Genomic DNA, 20846 nt, shown 5'->3' with positions numbered 1-20846 from the left:
ACATGCCAAGTAAACCCTCTCAAAAACACTGTCAATATTGTCATGACATACCAAGCCAAGTCATTACTGTCAATACCAAATCAACCATGACAAATATCAATCATCTAAGACAATATTTCTCATTTATATTAAGTCAAGCCAATATGCCCTTCAACTTTTACCATACAAACCCAATATTATCATAATCAATACATAGTCTTGATGAAGACATCCTTGACAATAAAAACAAATAATACAACAACACATTCAATTCATACTTTTAGAATCAGATCAAAACATATATGTGATTTTCATAAAAGGGATCGTGTATATACGCATTTCTCATCATGTAGAGCACTAGTGTATAAATCTCAAATCTTCAAAAAGTTAATTGAGATGCAAAATTCCAAGCCAATGAATTCTCATCAATATCCTCATCGATCCACAAAACAACTATCATCTAAACACTCGCATTCATCAAAGTGATAGTAAATAAACTAGAAACAACAATAAGAAGCTAAATTAATCACCCCATGTTAGCTCAGATAGTATACACGATTATTCTGAAGTAGATATGCGTATGTACACAGTATTCAAGAACACAACTTGCATACAGATATCAAAACATTGCTCATTGAAAAACCTCTAAACACAATTTTTTTTCTAGCAAAATAATAATGTCAAACAAGCCATTACTTAGTTTCATGATACGTTGTCAAATCAACATATTGATATTTGCATCTGCATAAAAAACTAAATATTATCTCAACATCTACATAGAAATCAAACTAGATCTTTGCATCTGCATACACAATCAAACCATATATCTCCACCTATATACACAATCAAAATAGAACTTTGCATCTACATACATGCCCAAATCATATACCTACATATAGTAAGAAAACCATAGCTCATTGATCCTGCATTTATTAGCAACTTAAATATTTTTTCCATAATTACACCTGCAATAAGAAAAGCAATCAAGCATATCCATTAGATTCTAATCACTTTCATATCTCTCAGTCCTAAGAATTCTCCTTGCTCCTTGATGCACACCTATTCCAAATAATATCACACATGAATAATCCATAAAAATGCACACATAACTCCTTAATCTCCTTCTCCTTATATAGCCATTTTCCTTGCCAATACCATAGGAAAATCCTTTGGTAAATCTTTTCGGTAATTATCGATGAAATCAAATAGACGTTGGCATCACAAAACAATGGGATATTCCATGGAAAATGTTCATGGTATTTTATGTGCACGAACAAATGGTGAATTTCGCTTTCAATATGTATACACAACTTTGCTGAAGGAAATTAATGTATGTACTTGACTATGCTAAAGGAAAGTAGCATATATTTTTAAAACCTCAAATTCTTCAATCTATTTCAAATGTAGTATGTGACTAATCTGCCAAAAGTATTCCTCATCTTCTGCAACACCTATACAAGAATTCATATTTAGTTCAACAAATCTCTGTAGTCATCATCCTATACAAGCATTCATATCACTTGTGATAGTTGAACAAATCTTTGTAGTCATCATTCATCCATAGACTAGTTGGGCATAACAAGAGTGTGACATTGTATGACAAGTTGACATCAAGGACAACACATTTAACATCAAGGTTATAGTAGACATGTAGGTTTCCATCAAGGACAACATATTAGCCATAATGCCAACAGTTTTTCCCTTACTTGACTAACCACAGAACCATTGGGATGGGATAAGGATTTGGTTGAAGTTTGTTGGATTAATGGGGAACTTGATGAACTAGTGTGATGGTTTCAGATATTTTTAGTTTCCTTATTGGTTGATCCTTGTGAGTGGACTTGGTTGTTGAGTCCTAGGTTGACAGGTCATTACTACTAGTTTGTTGTGAATTATGAAGATGAAAGAATTGACAATTCAAAAAATGCAATTTGTATAAATCACAAAGAACTAGTGATCTTGAATAATTAGGAGAGAATTTGATAAGTAGATTGTGACTAATCTTGTAGCTGGCAATGATATGGGTTTGATTTAGGTTATTTTTTCTAATGGTTTAAATGTTGAAAGGTAGAAATATTCTCAACCTATCCTTTCTTAGTTTCCTGATGATGTTTGAAATGGGATTTATATCTCACTAGGTGGGATTTAATAGACCTTTCTCCACCAACATAGAAGACTAAATCATTGTAAATACCCTAGCCAAACCTATGAATATATTTTTTTAACATACAAAATACAAGAGGATAAAATAGGACTAATGGATTACTTTTGGTTGATTCTTTCTTTAGTCGCAACTAAAGCATCAACAAAATCATAAAATTGCTAATACCCACACCATTACAGAATTACAAGCTAATGTCTTATGCCTAAAGTCAAGGTAGGTCTAGAGCACATGTTTACGAATAAATCCTTCTACTATTAGTTTAGTTTTGTGTATGAATTGTTCCAATTTCAAAGATGTTTACATCATCTTCAACACATGTTGGATTACATAATTCATTTCTCATTTCATTGTCCAACTAATATTTCTATATCCACCAATTTGGTTCAAAGTAAAATAAACAAATGATTGATTACTTGCAATTAGGTTTCATGCCTATTGCTTGAAAAAACATTTAGTTTTGTTAGGAAAATATGAGCATCTACTTAGTAGATGCTCATATGAACTTACAAATTGCATGTAAAGTAGTGCATGGTAAATGCATTTTCATCATGAATATTTTCCCTAGATCATGGTTCATGTGTTGATCTATAAATTTCCATCGATATTCTACTAGAATAGTTCATCACAAACAAATTCGATGAAGTTATTGAAGACTACACTATGTTGGTTAATTTTCTCTTTAGATTTAGTGATCTGGAATTTATCCAGGATAAAGAATGAAAGGTAATACAGACTCATGTGCATGGATGTGCCTATGTTACTTATACAATAGATCGATAAGATTTCTAGAATACATAGACACTGAGGAAATTCAGAGAAAACATAACAGTCAAACATGTAAACAAAACAAGTTTAATAAGGAGTTCACCCAATGGTCCTGGGCTACGTCTCCTGGTCCAACCTTTTAGTGGTGGCCTATCTATTATGTTTTCAAGCGGAGTTTTTACAACAGAGCTCGATTCGAGTCTCACTAACAGAATGAAGTAAGTAGGAATGGAGTGCATAGACTCTCCTTACTGAAACTCGATCTCTAAGGGTCACAGTAGTATGACAGGCCTATGCCGAGGAGTTAGCTTGAACCTCTCAAGCTTTTAATGGAGTACACAGAATCTCTGACTCTCTCTGGCTCTATCTAGCTCGATGCTTCCTTCAGGTCAGCTTGGCTTCTACTCTTTGTTCTCTACTATTAGCTTTCTGTGTCGCTTCGCCGTCAGCCTCTCTATTCTCTGTTATGACGCCTCTGTCAGTTCATGGCTTTAAAGCCAGTCTGTTCTTTGACTGCTTGTTTCCACTTCCCAACCTTCTGGTTTCATTTCCTCTGTCCGTTCGAATTCCTCTGCTTTGCGTCATCATCACTGAGTAATGCCTCGCAGGGAGGTGGCCACCTGTTTGCTAACGAATTGGGTGTCAAATTCTCTGAATCATCTTCGAATGGTCGTTAAATCTATTTGCTTCAAGATCGCCCACGAACACGAATTGTTTGCCAAATAATCATCCATGTCAGACTTCAAATCCCCTATCATATTGCTTTTTGACCTATCAAATCCGGTTAGTCATTGGGACGCATCTCTACCGTCGATCTAGACCCCTAGATCCTATGGTCGTCCTTCATATCGGGCAGACAAGTTGCACGACATTTACCCATTCGATGCGGATGGTTTTCTTTCTCTTCCACTGGACACGTGTCGCTTGATGTGTGGCATCGGGCGAGACTCATTGAAAACTACTTACCGCCTCGAAGCCTTCCGATATCCTGCCGGTCTTGGGGAATCCCACGCTACGGAACCGAAACAATTACCTTTCCAAATTTTTATAGCATTTTCGGTTCCGGGTGCTTCAGGGCTTTCCTTCACTGAGGGGGATGCCCTGTGATACGCAATTAGCACTAATCGTATCAGAATCCACCTTTGTTTCCCGAATTAGCCTCCGGTTTTGCCAATTTTGTGCCATTGCGCTTTACCATGGGCCAATGGTCTATGTGCTTGACCGAGGGTCCTCGTTGCTCCGCTTTGGCCACAACTGCAATTGTTATGAGGATTCCTTCTGATAGCTTCGATATTTTCTAGGACTTGAATCTTTTAGCATAATTTAAAATAGTCATGAAAACTTAGAGAGTTTCTAGGATCCAATTCGGATCATGACCTTCCCACTGAAAAAGCTTTTGGACGACCAAAATTTGGTTTTCTTTCAAGCATCAATCAAGTGAGGGTATTGTTTCGTCGCTTGCTCAATTTCTATCCATTTCGCATTGCTTGGCTTTGAACCTTTGAGTCTAATCTTGAGGTACTCAGCATCACCTCTGCATGTAGTTCTTACCTTTCTGTCCAGAACTGTATCTTCCTGCAACTCATTAAGATATTCAGGTAACAGGTCATCAATAGAAGGCAATTGACTCTGCTCTTTGGGATCTTCAATTAATGAAGGTTCAAATAGTCTCAAGCTGTCTACATTAACAACTGAGTAGATGTGCATGTAAGCTGGTATATCAAGGCAAAAATCATTCTCACCAATTTTCTCAAGTATCTTGAAAGGTCTATACCTTATTGGATTTAGCTTCTTAACTTCACCTTGCATTATGTCTTCGTTGATATACAGCCAGACTTGGTCACCAACTTGGAAACTATGCTCCATTCGATGCTTGTCATGCCTTGCTTTGTATTTGGCTTGGCTCTTTTCTAGATGTTCCTATACTGCCTGGTGAATCTCTTGGATTTGTTCAATGAACTTGGTTGCCTTGTCCACATCACTGTGTCCATCAACTGCTATGTCTTTACCAAAGACAAAATCCAAGGGAGACCTTGGTGTGAAACCAAAATAGGTCTCGAAAGGAGATCTCTGTGTAGAAGAATGTTTAGCTCGGTTGTAAGAATGCTGCACATAGCATAAATGTTCATCCCAAAGTTTGGGATGCTTGCTGCAATAGCCTCTGAGCAACTGGATCATTGTCCTGTTGACCACTTCTGTTTGGCCATCTGTTTGCGGGTGAAAAGTTGTGCTCTTCTTCAGTGTGGTGTCCATCAATTCCCACATAGTTGACCAAAATTTCCCAACAAATCGGGTATCTCGATAAGATATTATGGAAGTGGGTAATCCAAAATGAACCCATACATGCTGAAAGAACAACTTTGTAGTTTGTTCAGCTATAATTTGTTTGTTACAAGGTATTAAAATACACATTTTGTTTGAACCTATCTACAACAACATATAAATAGTCATGACCTTTCCTGTATTTAGGCAATCCTCCAACAAAGTCCATGGAAACACTTTCCCAAGGATGAGAAGGAACTGGTAGTGGAGTGTACAAGCCTAGTTTTCTATTGTTGGGCTTACTTTTAGCACACATGGTACACCCTATTACATATCTAGAAACCATCTCAATCATTTTTGGCCAATAACAAATCTTTGCAGTTGTGCAACTGTTTTACTTACACCAAAGTGGCCTGATATTAGAGAAGTGTGTGCTTCTCGAATTATCTTTACTCTTTCAGTTTGTGGAATGCATAGCTTCCCAAAATGATACAAGAGTTTGTCCTTAACATGATAATCCAATTCTTCTACCTGTTTTCCTTGACTTAAAGTTGCATATACATCTTTAAAATCTATATCTTGAGCATATTGTTCAATGTAGCTTCCATGCAATTCTGAATTATGCTTAAGTATAGTAGATGCATTTATAATTGGTCTAAATAACATATTTGCAACTTTATTGTGTATGTCCTTTTTATATCTGATAACTAAATGAAACTGTTGTAGAAACCCATCCATCTATAGTGTCTTGATTGTTGCAACTTAGTTTGGGAGTGTAGGTATTGAAGTGGTTGATGATCAGTATGTATAACTATCTCTTTGCCCATTAAGCAGTGTTTCCACTTTTTCACACTCTGTACTAATGCATACAATTCTTTATCGTATGTAGGATAGTTAACTACTGCATAATTAAATGTCTCAGAATGATAACATATGGGTTTACTGTGCTGCATCAACACTGCTCCCATGGCATAGTCACTCGCATCTGTTTCAATCTCAAATGGTCTTTGAAGATCGGGTAGTGCTAGTACTGGTGCTGTACTAATCTTTTATTTCAAGGTGTCGAAGGCTTTCTGCTATTTGCCTCCCCACCAAAACACCTTGTTCAATCCTGTTAAAGCATGTAAGGGAGCTGCAATTAAGGAAAAGTCAGAAATAAAATTTCTCCAATATTGTGCTGCTCCTAAGAAGCTTCTGACTTATGTAGCAGATTTGGGTTTAGGCCAGTTTATAGTGACTGCAACCTTAGAGGGATCTATCTTCAATTCACCACCCCCTATTATATGTCCCAAATAATTCAAAGACGTTTTGCCAAATTCACATTTTGAGAGTTTACATAAAGTTTTTCTCTTTTCAAAACATCCAGTGTCTTCTTAACATGCTTTAAATGTTCCTCCCATGTTTTGCTTAACATAAGAATGTCATCCAAATATATAGTAACAAAATCATCAAGAAAAGGTCTGAGTACATCATTCATTACTCTCATGAAAGTAGCAGGAGCGTTAGTTAAGCCAAAAGGCATAACTAGCCACTCATATAGTCCCTACTTTGTTTTGAAAGTGGTCTTCCATGCATCTTGCTCTGCAACTCTAACCTGATGATAGCCACTATGTAAATCTAACTTGGAAAAATAAACAGCTTCTTTCAATTGATGTAATAGATCATCATGCAAGGAAGGGGATAACGATTTTTTATCATTATCTTATTCAGTGCTCAGTGATCAATGCACATTCTCCACGAGCCATCTTTCTTCTTCACCAAAATAATTGGAGACCCACATGGTGATGTGCTAGGTCTAATGAACCCTTTCTCGAGTAGCTCCTATACCTACTTCTTTATTTCTGCATTCTCTAAAGCAAACAACCTATACATTCCGATGTTAGGCAATGGAGCATCTTGCTGCAAATTAATATCATGCACTATTTCCTTTTTGGGTGGCAGACCTTTAGGTTCTTGAAACAATACATCATATTCTGAAACAACTTTTTCTAAATTAGCCTGCTGTTTAGCATCACAGCCCCCAAATACATTGGTTTTATCAGGTTTCTTTTCCTTTACAACCATCAGTAAAAATTGTTTACATGAATTTACAATTCGTTTCATTTGTCGTGAGTTTATGAAAGTATAGTTATTCTTGAGCTTATGAGCTCTTACAATATATTTGATTCCATATTTAACAAGTAGATACTTGTTCTCAGCTCTATAGAAAATAGCTTTTCTATCATACAAGTAAGGGCTCCCTAAAAAATTCCACACATATCCAAAGGAACTATATCTAACTCAACCTCATCTACAAATGTTGACCCAAAAGAAAACTTAAGTTTACATTGTCTAGTCACTTGTAGCTTTGCTTTATCACATAGCCAACCTAATGGATATGGTTTCTTATGAGGTGTGGTTAGTAATCCCAACTTCTTTACAATTGCTTCAAAAATTAAATTTACTTGTGAGCCACTATCAAACAAAGTATCAATCTTTTGATGATTGGAAATAACTTGAATATGAAAAAGCTCATGTCTTTTTCTCTCATTTTCTTCATTATTAGTAGATTGTGCAGAATTACTAGTAGATGCTTCAAAAATTTTACCTTTTATACTTGTGGTTGCGATTGTTGCTTCATCTCCTGAGTCTAACCCCAAATCCTTTTGAATAGCTACAACAGTCTTCTTCTTCTTGCCCTCAAACTTCTTAGGTTTCAGCTCCGGATGCAGAATCCAACAGTGCTCATCATCATGCCCATTCTTCTTACAGTGAGTGCATGAGGACTTGCTTTTCTGTACAGTGTTTGTCTTCCTCTCTTTCCATTTCTGTTTTCTTTTCTCCTTATTTTTGCTTGTAGTAGGTTTGCATGATCCCCCAACTTCTGGGTTCCCATTCTTACCTCTAGCTTCTAGATGCGTAGCCTGAATGGATACCTCATCTATGCTGGTGGGATTAAACATGAGGATAGTGTGCCTCATGTAGCTGTGTAAACCACCTATATACTTCAACATAGTCTCAGGTGAGTCTAAGGAAATTCCTAGAATCAAAGCTCTTTTCCAAATTCTTGGGTGTAACCTTCTACACTTTAGCTTTTAGTTGTTGAAGAGTTTGCTAGCTCATCATGGCTTTCTGCATGTAGGCTAGTGGATAGAATTTCTTTTTAATTGCAGAAACAAATTCACTCTAGACAAAAAGAATATTACCATGTTTCTTCATGTTAGCTTGTGTTCTGCCTTCTCACCATACCAAGGCAGTGCTTCCAAGGCATAGGCTAGTCAGCTGAATCTTACTCTTGTCTGAGTCAATGCTCTGCACTTTGCAATAAACATCAATTTGTCTGATCCAATTATCCATCTTCTTTGCATTCAACTCTCCATCATATATTGGTAAATCAAATTTAACACCTAATTTAATCAAAGATATCTTCTTTTTATTTTCAGGGCTATTAGGGGGCGTGAGAAATATTTCTTCTTTCCCTTTGCCTTTAGAGTGGTCATGGAGGAGAGATTCTTCTTCTCCTTTGTCTTGTTTGGAGTTTGATGAATCATCTTCTCTATTTTTCTTGAATTCCCTATACATTTCCTCCACCATGGATCTCATGGTCATAAAAATATCCATGAACTAGGGGTTTGATTCCAAGGGATTTTCTTCCGACATTTTCCTCTTAGAATAGACTCTTCCAATTTTCGGGTTAGTTTCAGCCAATTCTCCTTCTCCTAATTTAAGCTTTGATCTAGTTAGAATTCAACAACAAAATCTAGCACAAGCTTGTCTAACCTTAGTAACCTAGAGCTTTGATACCACTTGATTTTGAATTTATCCAGGATAAATAATGAAAGGTATTATAGACTCATGTGCATGGATGTGCCTATGTTACTTATGCAACAGATCAATACGATTGCTAGAATACATAGACAATGAGGCAATTCAGAGAAAACATAACAGTCAAACATGTAAACAAAACAAGTTTAATAAGGAGTTCACCCAATGCTCTTGGGCTACGTCTCCTGGTCCAGCCTTTCAGTGGTGGCCTCTCTATTATGTTTTCAAGCAGAGCTTTTACAACAGTGAGCTCGATTTGAGTCTCACTAACATAATGAAGTCAGTAGGAATGGAGTGCACAGACTCTCCTTACTGAAACTCGACCTCTGAGGGTCATAGTAGTATGACAGGCCTATCTCGAGGAGTTTTCTTGAACCTCGCAAGCTTTTAATGGAGTACACAGACTCTCTGACTCTCTTTGGCTCTGTCTGGCTCGATGCTACCTTCAGGTCAGCTCGGCTTCTACTCTCTATTCTCTGCTATTAGCTTTATACGTCTCTTCTCTATCTTCCTCTCTGTTCTCTGTAATTTCGCCTCTGTCAGTTCATGGATTTAAAGCCAGTCTGTTCTTTGACTGCTCGTTTCCGCTTCCCAGCCTTTTGGTTTCCTTTCCTCTATCTGTTCGAATTCCTCTGCTCTGCATCATCATCACTAGGTAATTCCTCACAGGGAGGTGGCCACCTGTTTGCTAATGAACTAGGTGTCAAATTCCCTGAATCATCTTTGAATGGTTGTTAAATCTGTTTGCTTCAAGATCACCTACGAACACGAATCGTTTTCCAACTCATCATTCACGTCAGACTTCGAATCCCCTATCATCTTACTTTTTGACTTGTCAAATCTGGTCAGTCATTGGGACACATCTCCGCTGTCGATCTGGGCCCCCAGATCCTATGGTCATCCTTCATAATGGGTGGACAAGTCACACGATGTTTACCCGTCCGATGCGGGCGGTTTTCTCTCTCTTCCACCAGATACGTGTCGCTCGATGTGTGGCATCGAGCGGGACTCAGTCAAAACTACTTACCGCCTCAAAGCCTTCTGATATCCTGCCAGTTTTGGGGAATCCTACACTACGAAACCGAAACAGTTACTTTTCTGAAGTTTTATAGTGTTTTTGGGTCCAGGCGCTTCGGGGCTTTCCTTCACTGAGGGGGACGCGCTCCGACATGCGATTAGCGATTAGCACTTAGCGCTAATCACGTATCAGAATCCACCTCTATTTCCGGAATTAGCCTCCAATTTTGCTAGTTTTATGCCATTGCACTTTACCATTGGCCAACGATTTGCGCGCTTGACTGAGGGTCCTCGTTGCTCTGCTCTGGCCACAACTGCAATTTTTATGAGAATTTCTTCTGATAGCTTCGATCTTTTCTAGGACTTGAATCTTTTAGCATAATTTAAAACAGTCATGAAAACTTAGAGAGTTTCTAGGATCCAATTCGGATCATTTAGATTTTGTAATTAACTCATTTTCTACTTAAATAAATAAAATAATCAAAATATGAGAAGTAGGAAATATAAAGAAACACACACACACACCTTCTATAATAGACACAAGTTTTTCCCTAAGAAACCCTTATGGGAGAAAACCTAAATAGAAGGTGAGGTTGATCTACTCTCTTTTCTATGGTATGGAAATATGTAAGGACAAAGGAAGATGTACTCTATATGGATTTACTTGAGACTAGTGGCCTGGACAATTGCTATAGACATTAACACACTTTGTTATGTTCTCTAATATCCCACTCCTAGTTGTTTTTCTTATCTATGGAATAAAATACAATAGCATAGAATATAAACTGTACTTAGCTAGTGGCATGGTATTTAACATAGCTCAATAACCAACTAGGGGTGTGGTTTGACTTCCTTAGCCCTTAACTAGAGTTACAAGTTTGAACCTTTTAGATTCTTCTTCAAATTTCACACATGGATATCCCCATGTGCATGAGTAATAGGGGCTAACATGGCATCCACTTGTAACATGGTGGTAAATATGGTAGGTCAACTTGTAAGAGGTATAAATTTTGCATATGAACTCCATTTTACATGTTTTTTGCACCATTGGAAAGGTCTATGAGTGTAGAATTGTTAGATTTGTGCTAAGGGATCTGTCACGTGTAAGAGCTTTTTTACACCAAAAACCTTTATAAATTCCTAAAAATGGATCTAAAAGGTTTTGAACCCCAATTATGCAAACTAGGACCCATCGCTAAAAATGATCTTGCAAATTCGTTCCTCAAAATTTTCCACTCTAAAAGCATAGAGATAGATGGAAAATAATATAATGATCCAATCAAAATCATATGCCTCAAGTAGGCCCATCTTATCTCATGTGCCCATGACTTGTCTCCCATCTAGACAACACAACTATGGTTGTTCCATGACCATCTCTTATGTGGGCCACATCTTGAGCCACTTTCCATTAGCCTCAATTGGGGCCACAACCCCACTTACACCCACATTCTTATCTCAAATGATTTGTTTTCCCTTACTTGACTGGACACAGAACCATGGGGAATTTGATGAACCAGTGTCATAAATAATTTGTTTAATTTCCCTATTGCTTGATCCTTATGAGTGGACTTGGTTGTTGAGTCCTAGGCTGAGAGGTGACTACTACTAGTTTGTTGTGAGTTATGAATATGACTGGATGGAACAAAAGTGGAAGCATTGACAATTCCAAAAATCCTATTTGCATAGATCACAAAGAACTAGTGATCTTGAATAATTAGGAGAGCATTTTGTAAGTAGATTATGACTAATCTAGTAGCTATCAATTATATGGGTTTGATTTAGGCTCTTTTGTGTAATGGTTTACATGTTGAATGGTAGCCATATTCTCAACCTAACATTTCTTAGGTTCTTCATGATGTTGGAAATGGAATTTATGTCTCTCAAGGTGGGATTTATCGGAGTTCTCTCAACTAACATAGAAGACTAAATAATTGTAAATATTGTATCCCAACCCATGAATAATGTTTTTAGCATACGAACAATAAGAGGTTAAAATAGGACTGATGGAATTCTTTTTGTTGATTCTTCTTTTAGTCACAATTGAAGCATCAACAAAATCATCAAATCATTGACACCCACACCACTATGGAATTACAAGCTAATGTCTTGTGCCTAAAATTGAGGTACCGGTTTACGAATAAATCTTCTACTATTAGTTTTATTTTTTGTATGAATTGTTCTAGTGTCAATATGTTTACACCATCTTCAACACATGTTAGATTACATAATTAATTTCTTATTTCATTATCCATCTAAAATTTCTATATCCATCCATTTCGTTCAAAGTATATATATATATATATATATATATATATATATATTATATATATATATATATATTATATTATATATACTTTAAAAAACATTTAGTTTTGTTAGGAAAATATGAGCATTTACTCGATACTATTTCAAAAAGCATGTACAACAAATATATTTAACGTTGAATTTATCTTTTTTTTTTTATATTAAAAATCATATCCATTTATCATACAAGAAGTAAACAATGATAGATGGGATTGAACACTACTTGGAAAAGCAATTAGAAATACTTTTATTTAAGAAAATATTGTAACCCAAGGTAATTTATAACCATGTCTTTGTTTTATTGTATCAATCATAACCATTCCTTATATAACAAGAAGTAAGTGATAAGGAATGTGCTAGATTCCTGCTTTGGCAAAGTAATTGAAAATATATTCTCAAAGCAAATATTGTAAATCATAGTAATATACACATGTGTAACATGTTTTAATATGCTTTCATATTGAAACTCGCTTCCTATTGACATAGATTTTTCATGAATATAAAATACATTGTATAATGAAAAATTGATTATAAAATTATGTCAATGATAAAATAAAAAATTTAATTGAATAACAGAAATTTCATTCCCATCTCATATTTTTTCTTATTCCTTTGCTTCACTCGTTGTTTGTTTATCCTTTATTACAAGGAAAAAAATGATATCACAGCCCTTCTTCAATGGTCCTAAGGAAAACTTGCCACAACAACCCAATTATATACATAAAATATTTACGCTCTCATAAATTTATTTTACAAAATAAAAATATTATATGTAACAAAGTCTCTAATATATTTCACACATGATGGAATTTGTTTTATTTTAAACGGAAATTTTCTTTGCATATTCTTCACCTTTTCCTACAGAAGTCTCTCCTCCCATTCAACTTTTGGAAAAAGGTCTAGCCTCCAACTGAATTTGTTGATTTGGTGATACATGTTCCTATTCAATTCTTTCAACATTTGATTTTAAAATAGAAGATTCATCAAATGGTACATCTTTACTAATGACTATCTTCCATGAAGTAGGATCCCACAACCTGTATCCTTTCACCACATAATCATACCCAACAAATACCTAACATTTCGATTTTGGATCTAATTTTGAATGCTGATTTTTAGGAATAAGAGCATAGGCATCACAACAAAATATCCTTAAATGTCAATAATCACAAGACTGACTTGACCAAACTTCTTCAGGAATTTTACAATTAATTGCAACTGAAGGTGATCTATTAACTAAATAAAAACTAGTGGATACCTCTTCTGGCCACAACTCCTTTTGCATGTTAGCATTGCGAATCATGCTTTTGGGTCTTTCGATAAGAGTCTGATTCATACGTTCAATAATACCATTTTGCTGAGGAGTATAAACAACAGTTTTATGTGTAACAATTCCTTCATCCTCACAGTATTGTTCAAATTCTAGAGAAGTAAATTCACCACCATTATCATTTCCCAAACATTTAATTGATTTGCCTATTCTTTTTTTCTACCATTTCTTTAAATTGTTTAAAGAAATTGAATACATTAACTTTCCTTTTTAACATAAAGACCCAAACTTCCCGGAGAAATCATCAATAAATGTTAATAAATATAAAGCACCTCCATAAGATACAACATGAGATGGTCCACACAGATCAAAATGAATATAGTCCAAAATTTATGGACTATTATGACTTCTAGTTTTAAACCTCTGTTTACATTGTCTTCCATATACATAATGTTTACAGAAATCCAACTTCAAGTATTTCAAATCAGGAAGTAATTTATGGTTCATCAGTACCTAAAGACCTTTCTCGCGCATGTTACCCAATCGATGATGCCATAGGCGAGTACCTTCTTCTTCTTTCTCTGACACAATCGCTGCTTCACTAACCTGAGTACTTCCTTTGAGTCTGTAAAGATTTCCAACACTCCATTATGACTTATAAACTTATAACCATATGAGTCCAATGCTCCCAAAGAAATCATTTTTTTCTTCAATTCAGGTACATGTTTAACATTAGTTAATGTTCTAACTGTGTTATCATACATTTTAATCCTGATATTTCCCATCCCAATAGTCCGACATGATACATTATTACCCATAAACACATAACTACCATTCACAGTTTCATATAAAGTAAACCAGTTTCTATGTGGACTCATGTGATGAGAAGCACCAGAGTCTAACAACCAATTTTCAAAATTCTGAGAGACATTACATACAGGTAAAGTTTCATCTACCATACATAATTCTTCAGCAGATAAAACTTCATCTACCATACATAATTCTTCAGCAGATAAAACTTCATCTATCATACCTAGATCAACTTTATTTGCTTCCTTCTTTGGGTTTTCAGACTCTTTCTGATTCCAACAGTCTTTCTTGAGGTGTCCAATTTTATTGCAGTACCAGAATTTGGCCTTACACTTTTTACCTTTTGATTTAGACCTGGAAGACCCCCTTGTTTTCTCCCCTCTTTCTTTTGACCATCCTCTGGCTACTATGGCTTCTGATGCAGAGGTTTTAACATTGGACTTCTTCAGCTAACAGAGCTCCCACAACTGAATCAAATTCCAAGGACTCAATTGTGCTCATTTGAGATTAATAATAGGCCTGAGATCTCTCATGTGGCACTTAATGTGGATGTATTTGTGGGTATGGGTGTCCATAACATCACATGTAACAATATCCCAATGGAAGGTGGGCCAAAATCTATGTTTGGAATTCTTCATCCTTTCCTTCCATTAGAGTGGGATTAAGGATTGAGGAGCATAGAGGTTCATTACCTATTCAAAATCCAAGCCACAATAGTCATTGGCATAGGACAAGGCTTGTCAAATCCCATGGGAATAGTATTTATCTTGTGGTAGGAAAGGGAATTTCTCTTTATCAAGTTGAGGAATTTCTCAACAAAACATTAGTTAGTAAGTTCTTCAATTAATGTGTTAATATAGGTCATTTTTCTTTTTATATGCAATAATTTGGGTTTCCTTTTCTCGTGTATAGTTCCATTAGTCATTTCATGTTGAGAGGATGGCATGGTTTTACCCTTTGGTATGAGGAGGGAGCATGGAATATATTGGCCCAAACATGGTTAATGAATCATTGTTTTCTTGGGCTTATACTATGGCACCTTTTTTTTATGTGTGGATACATATAAATCATATAGTGTTTCGATTTGGGTAAAATTTCTGAATATCCCACTTGAAATTTGGAATAATGTAGGTATTAAAGCCATGGGATATGCAATTATACCCTATATTATAGGTTATGATGGGTATGCTAAGAATAGCTTGTGGTTAATGGCCCTCCTCAAAAATATTTCGATTCAAGCTCAGGCCCAAAATCCAAACTAAATATTAGATGGGTCTCAATATAATATCATTCTAGAACAAAGGTTGATACTTCAAACCCTAGCCATTTGTGTGAAGGAGGAAATGGCTAAAAAATAATTAGAGGCACACAAATATTAACTACATTGCAGTAGTGTTAAATGAGAGATGAGAGAGACTTGTCACTAACCAATGATGAAAGCACCTAACTTAATTCAAATTTAAAAGAGAAGAATTCCAAAAGATATAAATTCCCATAGATAAACCCCTAGAACTTGTTTCCCAATCATAATTGAGATGCCAAATTCTATTGTATTTCTGTAGAACTTCATAGTCTTCCAATTTGGTCTCCTAAAGTAGGAGGAGTTGGGACTTTTATTCTTTGATCGAATCCCTAATTGATGCAGTCTTTCTAGGACTACATTATTCCCTTGAATTCTAGGAGATCATTTTCATCATTTGCCTAAAATTTTAATATTTCCTCTTGAGGGAGTAATCACACCATTTTGGTTCCTTTTATTTCATGTTCCTTTACTATACATTCCATCTATCTTGTGATATTTACTTATTAGTTCTTCCTTTTAAGTTATCTTGTTCTTATCATCAAGACTAATGCCAATCAATGAAGATCACAAACAAAAGAGGACACAAGATGTAGGCACTTAGCTAGGGAAAAACCCCTAACAAGGGGAAAACCCAATAAATCTCTTCTATTAGTAGATTCAGATTAATTTGAGACAACTAGGACCCTAGACTATGATAAGTGACCTCCTTTACTCCACCAAGTCAAACTTCCATAATTAAGTCAAACTGATAAGCATCAAGATTAGAGTTTCAATTTATTTCTTCATCTTTCCTGTAATTTTTGGTCTCCTATATTTTTCGACCCTGTAATACTTCAAAAAAATTTGCACCTTTTGATAGAGGATTACTAGCTTCAATCCTTTTCTTGACTTGCTTCTCTTCTAGGCATAGGACATGATTTTATTTTATTTTTCTTCTTGCTTCTGAACTATAGATAAAATGTCTTGTTACCCTTCAAAAGGCCAAATTCACTTGTGTATTTATAGTGGTTTGAATATTCAACATAAGGTTGACTTATCAAGTTGTTTGAGGCCAACTTGTTAAATTTTTTGAGGATGAATTGAAGGATTAGAAATTTGACATGGTGGAGGAGTAGGAAATAATTTTCTTTCTTGATACAAAGATCCCAAGAAGGGCTTATCATATAATAATAATGATAATGACTCAATATATAATCCTAGAAACCTACAATGGAGGCTTTGATCTATTGACTAATGACCCAAGCATGAAACCCATGCGTTAATAAGTCAAATTTATTTTACAATAAAAAATATTTTTATTTCTTTTCACAAATACAATTATGAAGACTGCCACTAGATACATTCTTCAACACCATGAACCTCTTCCTCCCCAGTACTTAATTCGTGTTGTATCTGCTAAGTGGTTGGAGTCATGGGAAATATTGTCAGTTTCATTTATACATCATATTTTTCTAGATAAATGCCCACCTCCAATTGAGTTGCTATACTTACATCCACTTCTTGTGTCCATTAAGAAATCCTTCATACAAAACACTATATCAACAGTTTAGACACTTCAATACTATTCAAACTTAGGTATATGTAGTGCTTTATAACTCAGATGATAATGTTTTAGTTGTAACACCTATTGGTAGTGGTAAGACTATTTTTGTTGAGTTTGCATTACTATGATTGCATAAAAAAGGCCCAGACAATGTATTTCGATGTGTCTATATTGCTCCTATAGAAGCTCTTTCCAAAGAGAGATATTAGGATTGGGAGAAAAATTTTGGAATAGAGACAAAACAAACCCAAAATTGCCTCCTATGCTTGAAAAGACTCCTTTAGGCTACAGATACTTTAGATACTCTCCACTTATGATGAATTACACTTGGGTTGGTGAGAATGAGGGTTCTCCTCACTCTAATTTATATACTTCTCAAGGGATTAATATAATATGTTATTGTGGGCTTGAAAACTCATAAAATTACACAATTTGACTTGAATAAATCATGTGCAAACCCAACAACCATATAGAAAAATGAAAATCTCATCATAGACAACTCATATTTCGATGATTTTCATTGCCTCTGGTTCCTCTCAAATTCCTCTAACACCTCCATGTGTCAAATAATAGAAATTCCTCATGGTTTCACATCCACCCGCTTGGGTACAAAGCCCAAGGGCTTAGGTTCTTACCCCACAAGTCACTTTTGTGTGCCAATTCCTCAAAAACCCTATAGCCTAGGGTTTTGAGTACCTCCCAAGCTACAAATCTCAACAACCTCAACATCCAAAAACTTTGCCTTTTATTCCACCAAATCTAGTTACATTCTTCAACATATCGAAGTATGTGGGTAATTTTTTGTAATGGAACATTAAATGCTATCAGATTATGTTGATTTCTCAAGTTATCTAGTGAGTTCATTGGTCATGGTGAATAGGTTCTCAAGTTATCAATTTTTTAAATATTACTTGAATATTTTAAATGCAAAGAACTTCCTTATAAATCACTTATACTAATATAATCTTCATGTGGTTTCATCAAGACATTTATCAACATCCCTTATGACACTCGCTAACAGTTTCTCTCATTTGATGGAGTGTTATAGAACGTTCAACCAAATAGGTATTTGTTAGATATATCTTCGTCAAGTGACTAAAGTTCAGGTAGGATAGAAGAAATTGACCAAACATCTGCTACGTCATCTAGTAGACGAAGATCAACTAGAGGTGAAAATATTATAATAAAATTCCATAAACGCATGGAAAATTTTCTCGCTAAAGGGGGGTCATGTTCTTATGATAATGAGAGCATCAATGACATCGAGGTGCCCTTGAGGTACAAACATCTAGTGAAAAAATGGGCAACCAAGGATCTTCCTAAAATAAACATTAATTTTTTTCAATGAAAGGATATACCACATTTCCCCATTGTCATTACATGGTTTTGGGATATTTTCCATGGATGGCATAAAGGTATGTTATGGAGGATTAATTGAATTGATGGAGTATGTCAAACCATGTTACAACTACAATGATTGGGTATGACTAGTCCAATATACCAAAAGTATGTGAAGATATGGAGTGGCTGCAAATTATATACAACTAAAAGACAATGATGAAAATAAAGGTACAACTATGTATATTAATGGAAGGCCAAAATAAGTAGGGAATATTGTAGGGTTTATAAATAGAACACAACCTATCACCATAAATCAACAACCCAATTGCATATTCGAGGGATGTGGAGGAAACCATGTATTCGTATGTGCCATTAAATCAATAGATACAAGGGAAGGGTTGCTCATTGATTACAATTTGAATAGAATAAATACAAATGTTTCTATAATGTGGGTGGTATGTATTCAATTTTACCCAACCTGTATTTATTGTATGTTAAGATTTTAATTTACTATGTGAAGTTTCGATATAAATTTAGACATATGTCAATAGTGGTTTTCTTATTAACATAATGATGATTAATTGTGGATGAATTATATTTGATAAACAGGGAGATAAGGGGAAGGCACCAGCCTTAGAGAAGTCCACAGATGCTCGTGAGGAATAGATTACTAATGATTCAATTTTTATGTTTGCTAATCCAATGCAAGCAATAAGGAAGCTTAAACTCAAAGAAAACAAGAAACTTAATTCTTTAGTTCTGATTGAGCCTTATACAAATGAGATAAAAGACAAAATTAGAACCCTGCTGAAACAATTTTGTCACTATGGGGTGAGAAACTCATTTAATTATCCCAATTATTTTCTTATGATTCATTTATCTCATCCTTTATAAAAAAACTCTTTATTTTATAGGAGTTTTTGGCAAAGTTCGATCCTCATGATACGAATATGGGTTGGGTTGGTGTTGGCAGCAACATCGATACTCTACCTGTGAGTGAGTCATCGATCATTGGGACCGGTACAACCACTCAACCACCCACAACGGGATCTGCACCCCCTAAACAATGTACATCAAGATCTACACATGATGTTGTGGATGCAGAGCATGATACAATTGCACAATTTAAAATGAGCTTACCTGGATCTCCCTGTGTTACTAACGCGGGATCACTAATGATCATGTTTTTGGTAGATGAAGACAATGTCCCTATGAAAATAGAGAAACTTCCAAGTATTTAAGAAGTGTTTTAAATATTAAGTTCAACCTAAATTTAATTAATGTATAGTCTGTGATTATTTTAAATTAATGATAATATCGTTTTGCAGGAAATGATGTATTTTATAGGTGTTTGTATGACATAACCTTGGAAATATTTGGGCCGACCATTCATACAAACTGGAAATTCCAGAGTTCCAAGTTAAAAGAGGAACTTATTAACATGATGGTTCACCTATTCAGTGATGGTACCTTCAATAAATATGGAGTTACCTCAAAGGCAAACCTGAATTTGAAATATTTGCGGGACTAGTATAGGTCTCAATTGGAAAGGGTCAGGTTGCATGAGTTCCCTCCATCGATTCCAGAGATTGAATGGAGAGCACTCATGGCAGATGCACACGAGAAGGCACTTCAAAAAGAAGGGAACAATCCACCTGGATCAGGAAGGTATGAGGCACGTTTAATAATGTAATTATGATTCTTTATCATCATTGCAACATCTAATTAAGTTTTCAATGTTTTAAATATAGGCTCCCAGATACTTTCAAAACCATAAAGGCTAGAATAGCCAAACATGGGCAACATCATCTTGGCCAGTTGGTTACTTGAAACTAACCACAAAAATTGGAAGTATACAAAAAATAATTTCCATCCAAATTATAAATTGTTAACAATTTTAATTTAATATCACAGAAGAATAAAAATTCATGTTCTAATGCAAAATTTTAGGAGACACAATTCAAAGAGGCTACCATGGAGGAATACATAAAGCTTGCTTTGAAGTCTGACTATCAAGTCGTGGTTGAACAGAGGACAATCTTGGTGTCTTCACAGTCTTCCACCACCCAACATAACACTCACGCAAATAAAAGCAACAAATAACATTTATAAATCATTACTAGTACAATCTATTGGTTATTATTTTTGGCCATAAAGTAATGTGCTTGGTTGTAAAAAGCAGGAAAACAATGTAGAAACAACACATGAGCCTACTAACGGTAGACTACCTAATCTTGAGACTAATGTTCAACTCAACATTGGAGGTATTTTATGTGTTATAAAA

The 20846-nt window shown here is 35.3% G+C and overlaps 1 pseudogene; it reads left to right on the top strand.

The window, feature by feature from the left end:
• The window catches only part of LOC149177488 (VAN3-binding protein-like), a 155218-nt pseudogene extending 135990 nt beyond the window's left edge, over positions 1-19228 (top strand).
• The last annotated feature ends 1618 nt before the right edge of the window (positions 19229-20846 follow it).

This window comes from Pinus tabuliformis, chromosome 4_1 (assembly GCF_031772625.1).
Source record: "Pinus tabuliformis cultivar Carrire ecotype Pingquan chromosome 4_1, CPIR1, whole genome shotgun sequence".
NCBI classification, from domain to species: domain Eukaryota; kingdom Viridiplantae; phylum Streptophyta; class Pinopsida; order Pinales; family Pinaceae; genus Pinus; species Pinus tabuliformis.
Note: the sequence above shows the minus strand (reverse complement) of the source record. Positions and strands in the feature narration are given on the sequence as shown.